General features: G+C 39.2%; 1 protein-coding gene across 2 annotated transcripts in view; it reads left to right on the top strand.

Moving 5' to 3' along the window:
* The window catches only part of FNBP1L (formin binding protein 1 like), a 118,668-nt gene that overhangs the window by 18,587 nt on the left and 83,313 nt on the right, over nt 1-16,768 (top strand). The window lies entirely within an intron of this gene.

Raw genomic sequence — 16,768 nt, 5'->3', positions numbered from 1 at the left:
GAGCCGATGCTCTAACCACTTAGCACACCAGCCAGGGCTGGCAGTTTTCAATAAGCATAATGTTTTCAAGATTCATCCATGTTGTAGTATTTATTAGTAATTCTTTTTTTTTTGTACTGAATAATGCTTCCTTGTATGCATATACTGCATTTTATTAACTCATTCATCAGTTGAGGGACATTTGGGTTGTTTCTGATATTGACGATTGTGAATAATACTGCTGTGAACATTTGTGGATAAGTTTTTGTGTGGACATACGTTTTTATTTCTCTTGGGCATATACTTATGAGTGTAATTGCTGGGTCATATGGTAACTATATTTAACTGTTTGAGGAACTCCCAGATTGTTCTGCATTTTATATACCCACCAGCAATATACTAGTATGGTTCTGATTTCTTTACATCCTTTCCAGAACTTGGTATCATCTGACTTTGATTATAGCCATCATAGTGGTACTTCATTGTGTTGGTTTTTTTGTTGTTGTTGTTACTCCTCACCCAAGGATATTTTTCCATTGAATTTTACAGAGTGGAAGGGAGGGAGGGAGACAGAGAAACATCGATGTGAGAGAAATACAGCGATTGGTTGTCTCCCACATGGGCTCTGATCAGGGCTGGAGATCAAGCCTACAACCGAGGTACATGCCTTGATGGGAATCGACCTGGGACCCTTCAGTTGAGGGCTGATGTTCTTACCACTGACCCAAACTGACTAGGGCTGATGGCAGCACTTTTCATTATCTGGATAGAAGGCTTTCTTATGTTGCTAAAGTATTTCAGCTCTGAAAGGCCAGGAGAGTTGAGGTTTAGGAGATACTTAAAAATAATGAAAACCTTCTGCATAATTGATATACGACCTTTTGAATCCTAAATTTTATTGCAGAATTTAGTTAATGCTTGTAACGAAGATATTTTGGTTCTTCAGTTTTATTCTAAGAAGAATAATAGCAATATTCTTTTTTAGTGATGAAAGATTACAAATGTTGCGGTGGTACTTATTTACTCATTTATAGTATAGATCAGCGGTTCTCAACCTGTGGGTCGCGACCCCTTTGGGGGTGGAACGACCCTTTCACAGGGGTCGCCTCAGACCATCGGAAAGCACATATATAATTACGTATTTTTAAAAATATATGTATTTTATTGATTTTTTACAGAGAGGAAGGGAGAGGGATAGAGAGTTAGTAACATCGATGAGAGAGAAACATCGATCAGCTGCCTCCTGCACATCCCCTACTGGGGATGTGCCCGCAACCAAGGTACATGCCCTTGACCGGAATCGAACCTGGAACCCTTCAGTCCGCAGGCTGATGCTCTATCCACTGAGCCAAACTGGTTAGGGCTACATATTGTTTTTGTGATTAATCACTATGCTTTATGTTCAGTTTGTAACAATGAAATTGGGGGTCACCACAACATGAGGAACTGTATTAAAGGGTCGCGGCATTAGGAAGGTTGAGAACCACTGGTATAGATTGAATGTCAGTTATGTTAATAGAAGTTCCATTATTTCCCCCTCTTTCTTAGTTGTTTGACTTTATTATCCAAATTGAGAACCTAGTTCTTTTTTATCTATCCTAATTGTCTTTGTTAGGTAAAATGTTGATCATCCCTACATTCAACTTCTGATAGTCCAGAGGTTATTGATTTATTTTGTAGATTTTTAAAAATCCTCACTGAGCATATGTTTATTGATTTCAGAGAGAGGGAGAAACATCGATCAGTTGCCTCCCATTCCTAACTGGACTGGGGATTGAACCCACAACAGAGGTATGTACCCTGGACCTGAAATTGAACACACAGCCTGTTTGGTGTATGGGATGACACTTCAACCAACCGGGCTACCTGACCAGGGCTATTTTGTAGGTTTTTATACCCTTTAATTGAACAACAACAGTAACTCCTTTCTTATTTCAGTTAGCTTTTGGTCATTTGGCTGGTGTGATTTGCAGATTCTGATTCATTAAGTACTGGGGCTGTTAGGTGGTCAGCCATTTGGAATTTTATAAGATTTCCTTGGTGACTGTGGTTAACACAGGCTGAGAAATGTTGTTAATTAGCAATCCTCAAATCTGGATGATAATTAGAATCATCTCAGGAATTGAAAAGCAGTAAGAACAAAACAAACAAACTCTCCCAAGCCTACTCTAACCTCTTGAATGAAGCTTTCTCTGGAAATGAGGCCCAGGAATTTGTATTTTTGAAAAATACCCACAGCCCTAACCGGTTTGGCTCAGTGGATAGAGCGTTGGCCTGCGGACTCAAGGGTCCCAGGTTCGATTCCGGTCAAGGGCATGCCCCTTGGTTGCGGGCACATACCCAGTAGGGAGTGTACAGGAGGCAGCTGATCGATGTTTCTCTCTCATCGATGTTTCTAACTCTATCCCTCTCCCTTCCTCTCTGTAAAAAATCAATGAAATATATTAAAAAAAAGAAGAAGAAAAATACCCACATGATTCTGATAATACCAACGTTTGAGAACTATTGCGTTCATGTTCTAAAATCTATTCTTATGTTAAATCAGGACATTAGAAAGTGCCTTGCACTTGGAGTGCATCATATCCTTTTTCTATTCCCATTGAATTGCTTTTAGTATACTACTAGGAATAATCTAATGCTCGCTGAATACTTACTATATTTGAGTCAGTGTATCTTACTTTGGAGGGCCCAGAAAGGTTGTGTCTTGTCCGAAACTACTTTGTAGTAGGTGGTAGAACAAGGATATAAACCCAGGTCTTTCTGTATTCAGAGCCTTCATTCTTACTGTGGATGTTAGACTACCTTTATGGAATTGTTTTTGTTGAGAACTTAGCCATCAGTGTATGTGCAGAGGTTATATTTTTGAAGGTCCTAACAAGTGGTCAGTTTACCATGAGGACTTTGTTCTCTATGAGACTCCTGGGAGAACTTTCTCTTAAGCTTTTTTATTGTGTAGAAACTGTTTGCTATGATTACAGTATTTGCATTTCCTAGTTTGAACTTTGCTGTTAAGAAATTTACAGTCAGATTTCTGGTAAACTGTTAGCAAGTATTTTGTATTTCTTTTCTGCATTTTGTTTATAGATTCATTCTTGGTATCATCTTTTATCTCTTTTCTTTATCATTTTCCTCATCTCTTTAAAATTATTTTACCTTACTGTGTTATGTCATTTTAAAAAAAGTCTTAAGTAAGTTAACTAATAATTTTGAGGCATTTTATATAATTCTGGCCAAATGTCTTTTTGAAAGAGTTGAATTTGTGAAAGAGAGGAACTTAGAATTTGGAATGTGTCTGTGTGCATGGCACTCTGGTAGATGTTATTTTATTTTCATGCCAATTCAATGAAGTAAATGGTGATAGTCATATTTTACAGAAGATGAAACTAATAAGAAAGGTTAACTTTAGTCACACAAAGCTAAACTTGAACCCAGGTTTTTGTGACTTCAAATCCTTCTCCTCCTTTTTTTTTAAGTGCCTATAATGGTATCTGATTTACCCAACAATTTCTAAACTCTTCATTGGGGTCATTCATATATTCAACAGATATTAGTTAATGAATTACTTTGTAGGAAGCACTATGTCTGCTGATCAACCCCGCCTCTCCGATCAGGCCTGGAGATAGGCCTGGAGATGCTGACTGGCATAGAAACTGACCAATCAGAACCAAATCTGGGTGAACTGCGAGGAGCCAATGGCTGCCTAGGAGGTAGAGCTTTTGACGTTGACTGGCATAGAAACCAGCCAATCAGAACCAAATCTGGGTGAACTGCGAAGGCAGAACCTAAGGTGGGGGCTTAGGAGGGGTTTTAAGGGCAACAGCTGTTTGGTGTAAGCTGTAAGAAAGCGGTTCATTTTTTAATGACCAGTTTGGCAGTATAGTGCATATGGCTATCAGTCCGGATATAGGGATTATGTATTTTTGTCTGCCAAGAGCATCTCCTCCTGCTGAAAAAAGCCTCCCCCACCCCTCATTTAAGCAATCCTATCCTGTATAATCTATCTATAATAATAAAAGGGTAATATGCTAATTAGACCAGTCGACTGGCCATCTTCCGGACGTCCGAATTCCTTCCAGACAAAGCCATGGTGGTGGGGCCGAGGCAGTGGCAGTTAGGGGCAATCAGGCAGGCAGGGGAGGGCAGTTGGGGGTGACCAGGTTGGCAGGGGAGGGCTGTTGGGGGCGAGATCAGGCCGGCAGGGGAGGGCAGTTGGGGGCCACCAGGCCGGCAGGTAGAGGCAGTTAGGGGCAATCAGGCAGGTAGGCAGAGGCAGGGGTGATCAGGCATGCAGGCAGGTGAGCTGTTAGGAGCCAGCAGTTCCAGATTGCGAGAGGGATGTCCGATTCCTGTGGGATCGGGCCTAAACCGGCAGTTGGACATCCCCCAAGGGGTCCCTGATTGGAGAGGGTGCAGGCTGGGCTGAGGGAATTTCGTGCACCCGGCTGGGTTTGTAACCAAAGTGGATGATGTATTGCTCTGGAACTAGCTGGTAACATTTGGGAGCTGTTATTACTTCTGTTTTAATGGGCAAGGAGAAGGAATTGTTACCGTACCCCTAAGCAGGAAGGGAGAGGGTAAGATAGATCAGTGATAAGAGGGAATCATTGATTGGCTGCCTCCTGCATACCTCCTACTGGGGATCGAGCCTGCAATTTGAGCATGTGCCCTTGACCAGAATCGAACCCAGGATGCTTCAGTCTGCAAGCTGATGCTCTATCCACTAAGCCAAACTGGCTAGGGCATAACTTTATTGGTTTTGTCTTCTTCTTCTTATTTTTTTTGGCATCAATGGTGTTACAGGATGATGTTTATGAATGAAAAAGATCTAGAGGAAAGGGAAAACTGTAACACAGGAGCAGGTATAATTTAGAAGTGCATATATGAAGGAATTGATCTTAGGAGCAGGGACCAATGGAACAGGGGAGGCAGAATACAGGCCGAAGGTTTAATGATGTGAAGATATGGCAGTTATTTATAGATTGCTTCAGTTTTCCCTGTCAAAATAAAATCTAAATCAACAGCTAAGAATGAGGAAAGGAAAGATGAAAGTGGCAAATAGTCATTGTGAAGAGTGAGACAGTGAACAGACCAGGAAAACATAATAGGATTGAAGGATAACCGTAAAAGCTCTCATGAGTTTGCACTCAAAATTAAAAAGTAAGACCCAGCAGTATGCATGCTATTTTTCTCTAACCACCTAGAGCTAACTGGATTATGGGCACATAGAGGAAGTAGACAACTGGAAATAACCAGGGTTGGGATTTTATTAGAAGTACAGCAAAATGAGAGAAGGGCAAAGGAGTTGATCATGCTGGCAAGAAAGTGATATTATAGATTGAGTAACTACTCAACACTGACCCTCTCAACTTTGATGTTATATTAGAAACAGGGACTTATTTCTTATTGGTTATTTTTATTTCTAAGACTTTCATGAAAAGAAGTATCTGCTTTAGCTCCTCAGCAGTAACTAAGTAATCAGACTTCCCATAGAGTGCTAACTGTACTAAGATTACTTTCTATTCAGTACATTAAAGAATGCCAGAGAAACCAAAGAGAAACCAAAAAAATTGAGTAAATTTTAAAGATCTTACTGTCTTTATTTAGTGACTAGAGGCCCAGTGCACAAAAATTTGTGCTCTCTGGGGGGGGGGGGGGTCCCTCAGCCCAGCCTGTGTCCTCTTACAGTCTGGGACCCCTTGGGGGATGACCACCTGCTGGTTTAGGCCCGCTCCCTGGGGGATTGGGCCTAAGCTGGCAATCAGACATCCCTTTGGCAGCCCGGGAGCCCTCAGGGGATGTCCACTTGCCAGCGGGGAGCAGGCCTAAGCTGCAGTCAGACATCCTTAGCGCTGCTGAGGAGACAGGAGAGGCTCCCACCACCACCGTACTGGCAGCCGTCAGCCTGGCTTGTGGCAGAGCAGAGCTCCCCCTGTGGGAGCGCACTGACCACAGGAGGCAGCTCCTGCATTGAGTATCTGCCCCCTGGTGGTTAGTGTGTGTCATAGTGACCAGTCATTACCAGTGGTTCTGCTGTTAGCGTCAGTTTGCATATTATCCTTTTATTATATGGAGTGCCTGGCCAGCCTGGGTGAGGGGCTGATGGCTGTTTGCAGGCTAGCTACAGCCCCTTCATGGTGGGGGGGTCCTGTTGGGGTGCCTGTCCAGTCTGGGTGAGGGGCTGAGGGCCGTTTTCAGGCTGGCTAAGCCCCCCAGCAGGGACCCTCACCTCAGGAGGGTGTGGCCAGCCTTGGTGAGGGGCTGAGGGCTGTTTGAAGGCTGGCCACAACCCCCGGCCACCCAGGCTCCCAGTGGAGGCTGGCTGGAAGCAGGTTTCTGGGATTTATTTGTCTTCTATAATTGAAACTTTGTGGCCATGAGCGGAGGCCACAGCTGGCTCAGGGCAGGCGGGAAGCTTGGCTTCCTCCATTGCCCGGGCAACCAAGCCTCCTGCTTGCTCCAGCTCCATGGCTGCCGGCCACCATCTTGGTTGGATTAATTTGCATATAGTTGCTCTGATTGGCTGTTGGGTGTGGCTTGGGGCATAGCGAAAGTACGGTCAATTAGCATCTTTGTCTTTTATTAGTTTAGATTTTTCAACCAGGCAGCATCCAATCTAGTGGATAGAAAGGAGTTCCAGTGAGCTGTACAGAATGAGACTTCCATAGGCAGAAGGGAGCAGGAACAAAGAAGTTATGGTAGACAGAAAGCTGACTGGTTATTGCAAGGTCACTCTCTTTTAGGGGATGACTAGGGTCTTTCAGGCAGGTTACCTGACTGGTGCTGATCAGGCGATTCCCGATTGACTGGTTTAAGATTCCATTTCTGGTAGAGCCAAAAGTCTTGGTTTGGTGATGTGGGGTTTAGCATAAGTGACTCCGTTTTGGGCCTATTGTCTTGTTTATAAATAACATTTACCCCAGTCCCCATAAGCTTTATCTGAGGGAGAAAGCTTAAATATTACTTGGATATATTACAATTTTAAAACTGTTAAAATGCTCAGATTCTTTTTCCTCATACCAAAACTGTTCATCATGGGGGTCAAGAGTCTCCCTTACTAGTGTTTCTTAACATTCAGTGCTCATTCCTAGTTTCAGGTTTTGGCAGCTGTCATCTTTTTAGCATGCTACCCAGAATCTCATCACCCCCATTTTTCATCCTTTAAAGTTTAACTTAAAACACTCTTAGCTTCATCTTGATTATATATGTGTCTTTTAAGTCTGTGAGGGCTCATAAAGGGCACACCTTGCTTCTTTCACCTTCTCTTCCTACCCAGGTCAGTTCTTCAGAGTATTCCTGTTCTAAGTAGTTTTCAAATATTTTCTGGGCTTCTAGTCTCTGTATTACTAATGTACTTTTCAGAAGAAGCATAGACTAGGGTTTCTTAACCTTGACTGTATTAACATTTGGGCTGGAAAATTCTTTGTTAAAGCAGATAGGGAGCAGACCTATGCCTTGTAGGAGGGTTAGCAGCATCTAATCTATAATCTGTATCTATAGTTTTAAGGAAGGGCAATCATTCCTTCTCAAAAATTTATATCATGGATGACAACACAAAACTTATTCTTTTTAAAAATACATTTTTATTGATTTTAGAGAGGATGGGAGCAGAGAGATAGAAGTATCAATGATGAGAGAGAATCATTGATCAGCTGCTTCCTGCACCCCCCCCCCCCCAACTGGGGATTGAGCCCACAAGTGTGTGCCCTGGACCAGGAATGGAACTGTGACCTCCCGGTTCATAGGTTGATGTTCAACCTCTAATCCACACTGGCCAGGCAACACAGAACTCCTTTGAAAAGTTAAAAACCAAAAGGTCCTCTGGTAAAGAACAGTCAAGGCCTTGCATTTTTGGCATATCCACTAGGAACGTGTATAGATGTTCAGGCCATGATAGCTTGCTTTTTCCACTATTAACCTCACCTGGTAGCATTTAAAAAAATATATATTTCTTTATTGATTTCAGAGAGGAAGGGAGAGCGAGAGAGAGACAGAAACATCAATGATAAGAGAGAATCATTGATTGCCTCCCGCATGCCCCCTATTGAGGATCGAGCCCACAACCTGGGCATGTGCCCTTGGCTGGAATCGAACCTGGGACCCTTCAGTCCTCAGACTGATGCTCTATCTACTGAGCCAAACCAGGGCACCTGGTAGCATTTTTAAATTAAGAGTTGGGGCACATGCCACCTTAAAAAAAATCTTTCAAACTTTATTTAAAACTAGAGGTCTGGTGCATGAACTCATGCACAGGTGGGGTCTGGCCGGCCCACCCTGATAGGGCCAATTGGGGCTGATTGTGCTGGGTTGGGCGGGGGGAAGGGCCATAGGTGGTTGGCTGGCCAGTCCTGCCCCCTGGTTGAACTCCCTGTCAAACTCCTGGTCAAGGGGACAATTTGCATATTAGCCTTTTATTATGTAGGATAATATCAGGATTTTTGACATATTCAATGTGTGATGCAGCTTGCTTGTTCATTGTATGTTAGTACTTAATAGTTCCAAATTAGAAAAAGTAACTAACATATCAGACATTTACTATATATGCTTTACATGTGTTCATTTACTTTTAATAAAAACTGTACTATGTGGATATTATTATTGTCCTCCACTTTACAGATGACAAAAGTGAGACAGACTAAGTAGTGTGGGCAAGGTTGAAGAGCCAGCAAGAGGTGGGAGTGGGATTCAAACCCAGGCAGTCTGGCTATAGGATCAGAACTCTAGACTACTGTGGTAGTCTATCTTCTACAGGTGTCACTGGTGGCAAGTGTTCAATCTTGGTTTGCTTTTTTCTTTCTCTGGCCTGACTTTTATTTATTTATTTTATTTTTTAAAAAATTTATTTTCATTGTTGAAAGTATTACAGATATCCCCCTTTCCCCCCATAACCCCTTCCAGCCCAGCCCTGCCCAAATGTTCAGTCGTTGATTAACCTTCATCTGCCAATGAGGTCTCTCAAAATGAACAGGCATAAACTGAAAAAACAACAACATCCTACTTAATAAAAGACTAATATGTAAATTGACCACACGGCAGAATGACCGGTCACTATGAAGCACACTGACCACCAGGGGACAGACGCTCAATGCAGGAACTGCCCCCTGGTGGTCAGTGTGCTCCCACAGGGGGAGTGCTGCTCAGTCAGAAGCCCTGAGCTGGGCTTAGCAGTGGTGGTGGAAGCCTCTCCTGCCTCCACAGCAGCACTAAGGATGTCCGACTGCCCTGGGGAGCAGGCCTAAGCTGGCAGTCAGACATTCCCCAGGGCTCCTGGACTGTGATAGGGCATAGGCTGGGCTGAGGGGACGACCCCCCCCCCCCGCAGTGCACAAATTTTGTGCACCAGGCCTCTAGTTAATATATAAATCAACTTAAGAAAAACATTTGGAAAGTAAATCTGTTATTGAAAACTTAATGTCAACTGTATTCAAATATTGGGGACTTAAAAAAATCATACACAATATTGTCCTCTTTTATAGCTCTTGATGACTGACAAAAAAATGTGTATTATTTACTCTTGTTTTGACTTCTTTTTTCAGCAAGGAAAAGGTTCCTGTGCTGAAATCATGAGTGTGACATTAAACCTATTACTCTATCCTGTGTTTAACTGTGTATATCTCCCTAAATTTTAAAACCTTTTCCAAGAGAAGAAAAGTACATTTCTAAAAATAGTCTTGAAGTAAAATTGACTTTACCCAACACATTTATTGAGCATTTATTATGCATAAATACTGTGCCAAGCACTTTCTTAGCTTATTCTTACAGAGATTTAAAATCACAGGGTTTAGAATAAATCACATTCTCCAAACCTGTGCTATGAGAGTTAGTAACTCTAAGTAACAACACTCTATATGCCATGGTGGTCCCAGGTAAAAACCTACGTCTTGCTTTAGTTTCTGACTGGTTATCTTGCCTGTGTAGTATTTTAATCCCCCTGCAGAACTGTGGCCTTACTACCTTCCTAGTTCCTACCAACACTCCAGATCCTGACATAACCACTGTTGTTAGTACACCTTATCCTTTGAGGTGAGATGTACTGTTCTTAGTATATCTGCAAATAAATAGACATCTGAACCCCAAGCACAACTCTACTTGATTTCCTAAAAGCTCTCTACCTGGAACTTCTTTTGCCCAGGTGGACCAGATTTAACATTACTGTTACCGAGAACTGCCTAAATCATGCTTAAGTTTATATATACTATGGATCATTGTCCCCAGACTCAACTCTACATTAGAATTTCTGGGCATCTAACTCCCGAGATTGATTCCATAAATCTGGAAGGAAGCCCAGGATTCATTATTTTTAAAGCTTCTTAGGTGTTTCTTACCTAAGGATCAGTGTTTGGAATCTTTGCTTTGGACTGTTGATTCTCAGATGCAGGTCCCACAACACGCATTCCACTAATATTGCATAAAATAAATATGTGGTGGTTTTTTAAAAATAGGATACTAATTATGCTAATTGAAAGAACTGGCTTATATTGTCTGAGATTTTATCTTCTCTTTGGGGGTTGTATTAAATTGCTTGTTTTATAAAATGATAGTGAGTGGAAGCAGTAATTGATGTACTTTATTTTTTAAAGTAAAGAGGTTAAAACAAACACAAGGTTGACAATTTTTTTGTCAGTCTCCAAAATTTAATTTGAAATTGTACTGGTTTGTGAAATTCAAAAGTCCAGAAGCTCCTTGCCTTAGACTAACCACTTAACGGCCAGGTCAAGTAACAAATCTGAGGGGCCAGTTTTACTTGGCTGTTCACCCTTCTTGCTTCCCATTGCAGATAGCTTCATACTGTGTCCTATGCTTTATAACTTGGACACCATTGCAGAGGCATTCAAACTCCTCCACCTGATGTTAAAAAAAGTAATGTGTGTAGGTTATTAATTTGTTGTTAATAATGATGGCATTTAGACTAAGTCAAATAAAGGAATTTTTAGTAATTTTAAAAGCAGTAAAATGCAATCAACTCTATTCACAGAAAAGCGAGTCAATACTTTTCATAGGTTTAACTATCAGCAAGAACTATAGCATTATATTAGGGCCCAAATCCATGCTAAGATTTAGATAGTGCAACTTTCAGCTTTTATTTCAGCAATTTTATGAAAGAGAAATGTACTTTCAAGCAAGGTGGACACAAAAATTACACAGAATTTAGCCATTCAGAAATTCCTGGGGAGTTCTGAGATTTATATAGCTTTTCCAAAAATCTCAGAAATCCTATTTCTTATGGGAAGTTTAATTTTGACTCAGGTTTTCTTTGATTCATACAGTCACACTGGTAGGAAAGACACTTGATGATTCAGGTATATCCTGAGGTTTGCTTTCCAAAGACTGCCATTGCCCTTGAATCATTCGTCAAACTTTGTAACTCTTTTAAATCTCTTTATTTTCCCTCCAAAGCACTACAGTTTTTCACAGTTATGGTTTTAGTGAACTCAGGACAATTCACAAGGAGAAATGAATAAACGTCTAGTAGCCACTTGCTTCGTGCATTTGCCAACCTAAGTCTGAATACTTTGACACATCAATAGTACCTTTTGTCTTTTTCCTGCAGTGTCAACTGGAAAGACTTCTATTCTGTACCTTTCAAATAATTTAACACCTGAGAACCCATTTTTCTGTATATAGTAGGGTTGTGGTTGAAGATTAAATGAGATAATGGGTATAAAGTTTCTCCATACTTTATATTTTCTTACTGATAACCTTGAGGGTCCTGCAAGTTGGGTCTTTAATGGCCTAATTTTGAAACCTAACTTAAGGAAGCAACTTACTAAATCTCTTCAGTGTTTCCACATAATAAAATTTCCAGACTCTCTTTCCATTTGGCACAAGTGGAAATAATGGTTAAGGTAGAACTGTGAAAAAAAATTCATAATCCTGATCACTTCCTTCAGTGTATGTATGATGTTATTAATCTTACTTTTGTTACCATAGAAACTCTCCACATAAATGCTGCAATGGAAGTGCATAACCAGTAAGCAGCTTGAAACTTCCCCTTTTGTAAGTGTCCCTCCATATTGTAGAATATACTTCTTAATTTCTTTCTACTTTCTAAAAATACCTTTTCATTGATTTTTTTAAAGGAAGAGTGAGAGAGAGAAACATTGATCGGTTGCCTCCTGCAACCTGGGTATTGAATGGGCTGGCACTTCTTAATTTTTATAAAAGCAATTAGATATGCCTCAGAGGTCCATGTATATTAATTATTATTATTCTTTTGTTGGATATACTCCCTGGATATTTTAGTGAAAGTATACCACAAACCTAATATTTATTACCACTATTAGCCTTATCAATACTCATTTAGTTTTAACATCATTAGAAAGGAATAGTATGGATACTTGAAATATTTAAGAATGTTTAAGAGGAAAAATTAAGGAAACTAATGGCCCATTAATTGTGGGATGAAAAAACAGCAGTCAAAAATTTTTAACCAGTTTATTAAGTCACACTTATAAACTTGTAATTATATTCCTTTGCTACGATGAAGGCATAGTAAAAAATCAAGATAAATTGAGGTTCAAAACATTTTACTTCTGAGCTGGGAATACAACAAAAAGTAACAGGCTGTTGTCTACTTAATACTTTTTAAGCACGTTACTATATTTCCTTGCTAGCTATGAATAAATGGTCTAATTTGATATAATTGTTAGTAATTCTTCTCAATCCTTTTTGGAAATAGACAGGAAAATACATTGAAAAAAGAAAAAAAAAGGGAAACTATTGGTCTATATGTAAAATTTCAGGCTATTCATTAGCATATAAATCTAGAAAAACACATTGTTACACTGAAATATTTTGGTTTGCCTTTTTCCATCTCTTCTTAGCTGCTAAAACTCCTCCATGTGTATACTTTTCTCCTAGTATATCTTTTGTTATTCCAAATATGTGATGTGTTAGGGTTTTTGGCCTGTGACATGGGCTGTGAAAGAATTCACAACTAAAAGAAAAGATAGATGGAAAGAGGAAGTTTAATTTACCTTCCCCAGAAGGAAAGGGCCAGTGCATTGCTAATCAATACAAAGGCAGAGAAAAAAAGCGGGGGGTGGGGGGGAGTGGGTGGGGGGTGGGGGGTGCTTTTTAAGCCTTGGCTGCTATTGCTAGGTGACAAGGAAGGGAGGAGGATTCTTTTGGCCGAAATTGAGGAGACAGCAGGGGCTGTCTTTCTTAGTTCTTCAGGAGACAGTCCAGGCAGATGTCTAAGGGAGGTGTCTCATTAGCATTTTTCCAAAGTCTGTAAAACACACTTATAGTAAAAGTTATGAAGAGTTCAAAAGAGGCTTTTTTGAAGAGGAGTGGGGAAGGGAACTTTTCTACTAACTAGAGACTTCTTGGTGCAGATTATCCCTGAATTGTAAAAATAGCAGGGAGGAGGAGTATGTATGCAAGAATGTAGCCTTGAGAGTGACTTATCTTCTCTTGCAGTTTGAACAGGGGCTGTTTGAAACAGAGGAGTTAACAATCTTGGGGTTTAATTACCAGCTGCTTCTCATAAATTGTGGAAGGCTACACAAACAAACAAACAAAAAGGCCCTTTTACTATCCTAATATGATTTATTTCACATTAGTAAACCATTATTTTTTAAAATTATTTTTTTATAGACATTAAATGTCTAGGTAAGAATTTTAATAGTCTTCCTTTCATTTCTTGGATATAATACTTGTAAGTACATCTTCATGTATAGTGTAAGATTTACTCCAGTGTTTTAGGTGTAAAAAAGAATCAGTCTTAATGTGAAGTTCCTTAAAAAGTCTGAATTGTTTATTCATTCAGAATACTATGCATAGTAATGGTTTATGGAAATGGTAGCTAGTAGCAGCTATCCTACCTGCTCACAAGGTAGTTTCTGAGGTTGAAACAAGAATCACATAGACCAAATATGAAAGGACAGAGAGGCAATGTAAATTTAAAGTGTATTATAAATAGTGCCTAGTTATGTTAATGTACAAGATAATTCATTTACTTGACCATTTCCCTTTTACCCAGTGCATCCCACCAATACTATATTGCATACAAGAAAGAGTAAAGAACAGCTGTCATGAACATATTTGCTGAATATTCTTGCTCTGAATCCTAGAGACTCTTCTGATTAGATTAATATATAATCTGTATCTGTCATATAAAAGTTTATTTTAATACCAACATTAATTATAATTTCTTAATGCTAAATAGTAAGGTTTTCCAATAGTGCTTCTGAAAATGAACCACAAAAGTTCTGCCTGTGTCAGTTCTACTTCTTCCAAAATATAATAGAGCATATACAGATATAGCTAAATTACCTCAGTATTTAAACCATAATTATATGCTAAGCGTAGTATGAGGTCACTCTTTGGAGTTATTCCCATGAATACACCAACAACTAAATATCTTTTCAGATTAGATTAGAGCCAGGAAGCCCATTTGCTCTCTAAATAATAAGTACAGTCTGAGAGCACTTACTTAACTAAGAGGACTGATTTGAAGGGGCAAAACAGGAAAAACTAAGACATCTGGATACTTGATTCAGCTCTGTTACTGTGGGCAAATAATTTAATCTCTAGGCTTCAGTTTTCTCATCTGTAAATAGAGAAGCTAATCTTTGAAGTCCTTTCTAGCTATAAAGGCCTATGATTAGATTTCATATTTAAAATTGTGATCATGGAGTTGATCGAGAGCCTAAAACACGGGAAAGGGAAAGAGACTAGAGTAAAAGGAAAAATGAGCCCAGGGTGGTTAGAAAGTTAAGTAATCAAAGAGAGACTGTGCAAAGCAATGCTTATTAACACTGTTCTAGGTCATTTTTATGTTAAAAATGTGAATTTATATACATAAAGACTGTCTCTGTTCTCGATTCTCCTTTTTGCTAATCATGTTCTCTGTTCTCAGGACAAAGGGTAAAAAAAGTCAGCTCCAGGAAAACGATACTGTGTTATTGGTATGAGGGCAGAGAAACAGTGTCAGGAAGTGGTCCAAGATAGTAGGTAGCAAGGACTACAATGAAAGATGACCAGAGATTCTGAGCCAGGGCAAAAGAGTATAATATAAAGAAAACTAGACTTGGAAAAAAAAAAAAAAAAGAAAACTAGACTTAAAGTAGTAGTCCTAGCTTTATCCTTAGGTAACCTCTGAATGACCGTGGGCTCAAGTTTAAGATTTGGGAAGCAGAGCAGTACTGAATAGAGAGGCTAAAGTGAGACAAACATAAAAATCAGTAGGATCCCAAAATTACAAAGAACTGGGAAATGAAAGAGACAGGTGGAATGATGGGAACATCAATATGGATGCTATCATGAAATTGTAGAATTAAACAAGGAAGATGTTAGATAGCTTACATAAACGTATCTTATTTCACACAACAGATATGTTTGGATAGTATGCAAATTTATCTTAGATCAATAAAATCACTTTAATTGTGCTCAGAGCACATTATTTTAAAGGACTGCTACTGAGAACAATTATCCTTTAATTTTCTTTTTTTTAAAAATATATTTTATTGATTTTTTACAGAGCGGAAGGGAGAGAGATAGAGAGCTAGAAACATCGATGAGAGAGAAACATCGATCAGCTGCCTCCTGCACATCTTCTACTGGGGATGTGCCCGCAACCCAGGTACATGCCCTTGACCGGAATCGAACCTGGGACCTTTCAGTCCGCAGGCTGACGCTCTATCCACTGAGCCAAACCGGTTTCGGCATCCTTAAATTTTCTTAATATACAGCATATATTGACGTTGCTGTGAAAACATAACACCTGTATGTTGATCTGGGTTCAGATATACGAATCTGACCACTAAAAACTTAACTATCATTACTGTATTTAATATTATTCTGAGAAGAGTACTAGCCAATAAAATTAAAGAGAAATTGTGTTTTATTTGATTAATAACTCTCCTTCCCACTAAGTATATTTTTACTCACATTGTATCCCAAGTGCTGAGCTCAACATGTGTTCACTTGTTTAATTAAGTGAATGAATAATAGCCACCAGTGTTAAGCACTGTGTTGAATACTTATTTAAATTTCATTTAATATTCTTACTTTAATGTTCAGTTTTACAGCTGTGGAAACTGAAGTTCAGAGATCAAGAGCTAGTAAATGATACTGAGGTAGATGGGAGATACAAAGAATTATAAATAGATACTAAGAGCTATTGTCTACTAAAAGCTGAATAGATGCTTTATTAAGTGAACATGCTCTTCATGCATTGTTATTGCAGTATTGATCTTTGGTCTGCTGTACCATGTGCTATTTTAATGTATTGATATATTACTATTTTTGCTAATATAATGCATTTATTTTGGAATTTAAAAAATCTGAATCATTTGCATCTTGAGAATTGCCCAGCTAGTTATATATTCTACATTAGAATTTCAAACTAAACAAAGTTCACTCTTCTGTAACTCCATAATTTTCAAGGGAAAGAAGAAAAATTGATAAAGCATAGATCTATAGCAAGAATAATTATAATTTAATTCATAGACTTTCTGAATAAGTAGAATATAAACATGAAAAGTACTAAAAATGATATAGGTCACTGTGTTAGAACCTGCATCTATCCATGCTGAAACTAAAGGAGATAAAGGCCAAACCAAAAATGCTGGTTTGAACTAAAAGCTATAGATCTCTATCAGTAAAAAAGATTTTAGCCTCTGTTAAGAAAACAGAAGACTGTTCAAAAGATTTTCTCAGAAGTTGCAAGAGATGAGATTACTTGAAGGGTAAAGCATCAGAGGAAAATACATGGTCCTAGTTTGTGGTTATCTCCTAACTGTCCCTTCAAACAGAGAGTGTATTAGCATATACTGGAAAATTTTGC

Source organism: Myotis daubentonii, chromosome 3 (genome assembly GCF_963259705.1).
Source record: "Myotis daubentonii chromosome 3, mMyoDau2.1, whole genome shotgun sequence".
NCBI classification, from domain to species: Eukaryota; Metazoa; Chordata; class Mammalia; order Chiroptera; family Vespertilionidae; genus Myotis; species Myotis daubentonii.
Note: the sequence above shows the minus strand (reverse complement) of the source record. Positions and strands in the feature narration are given on the sequence as shown.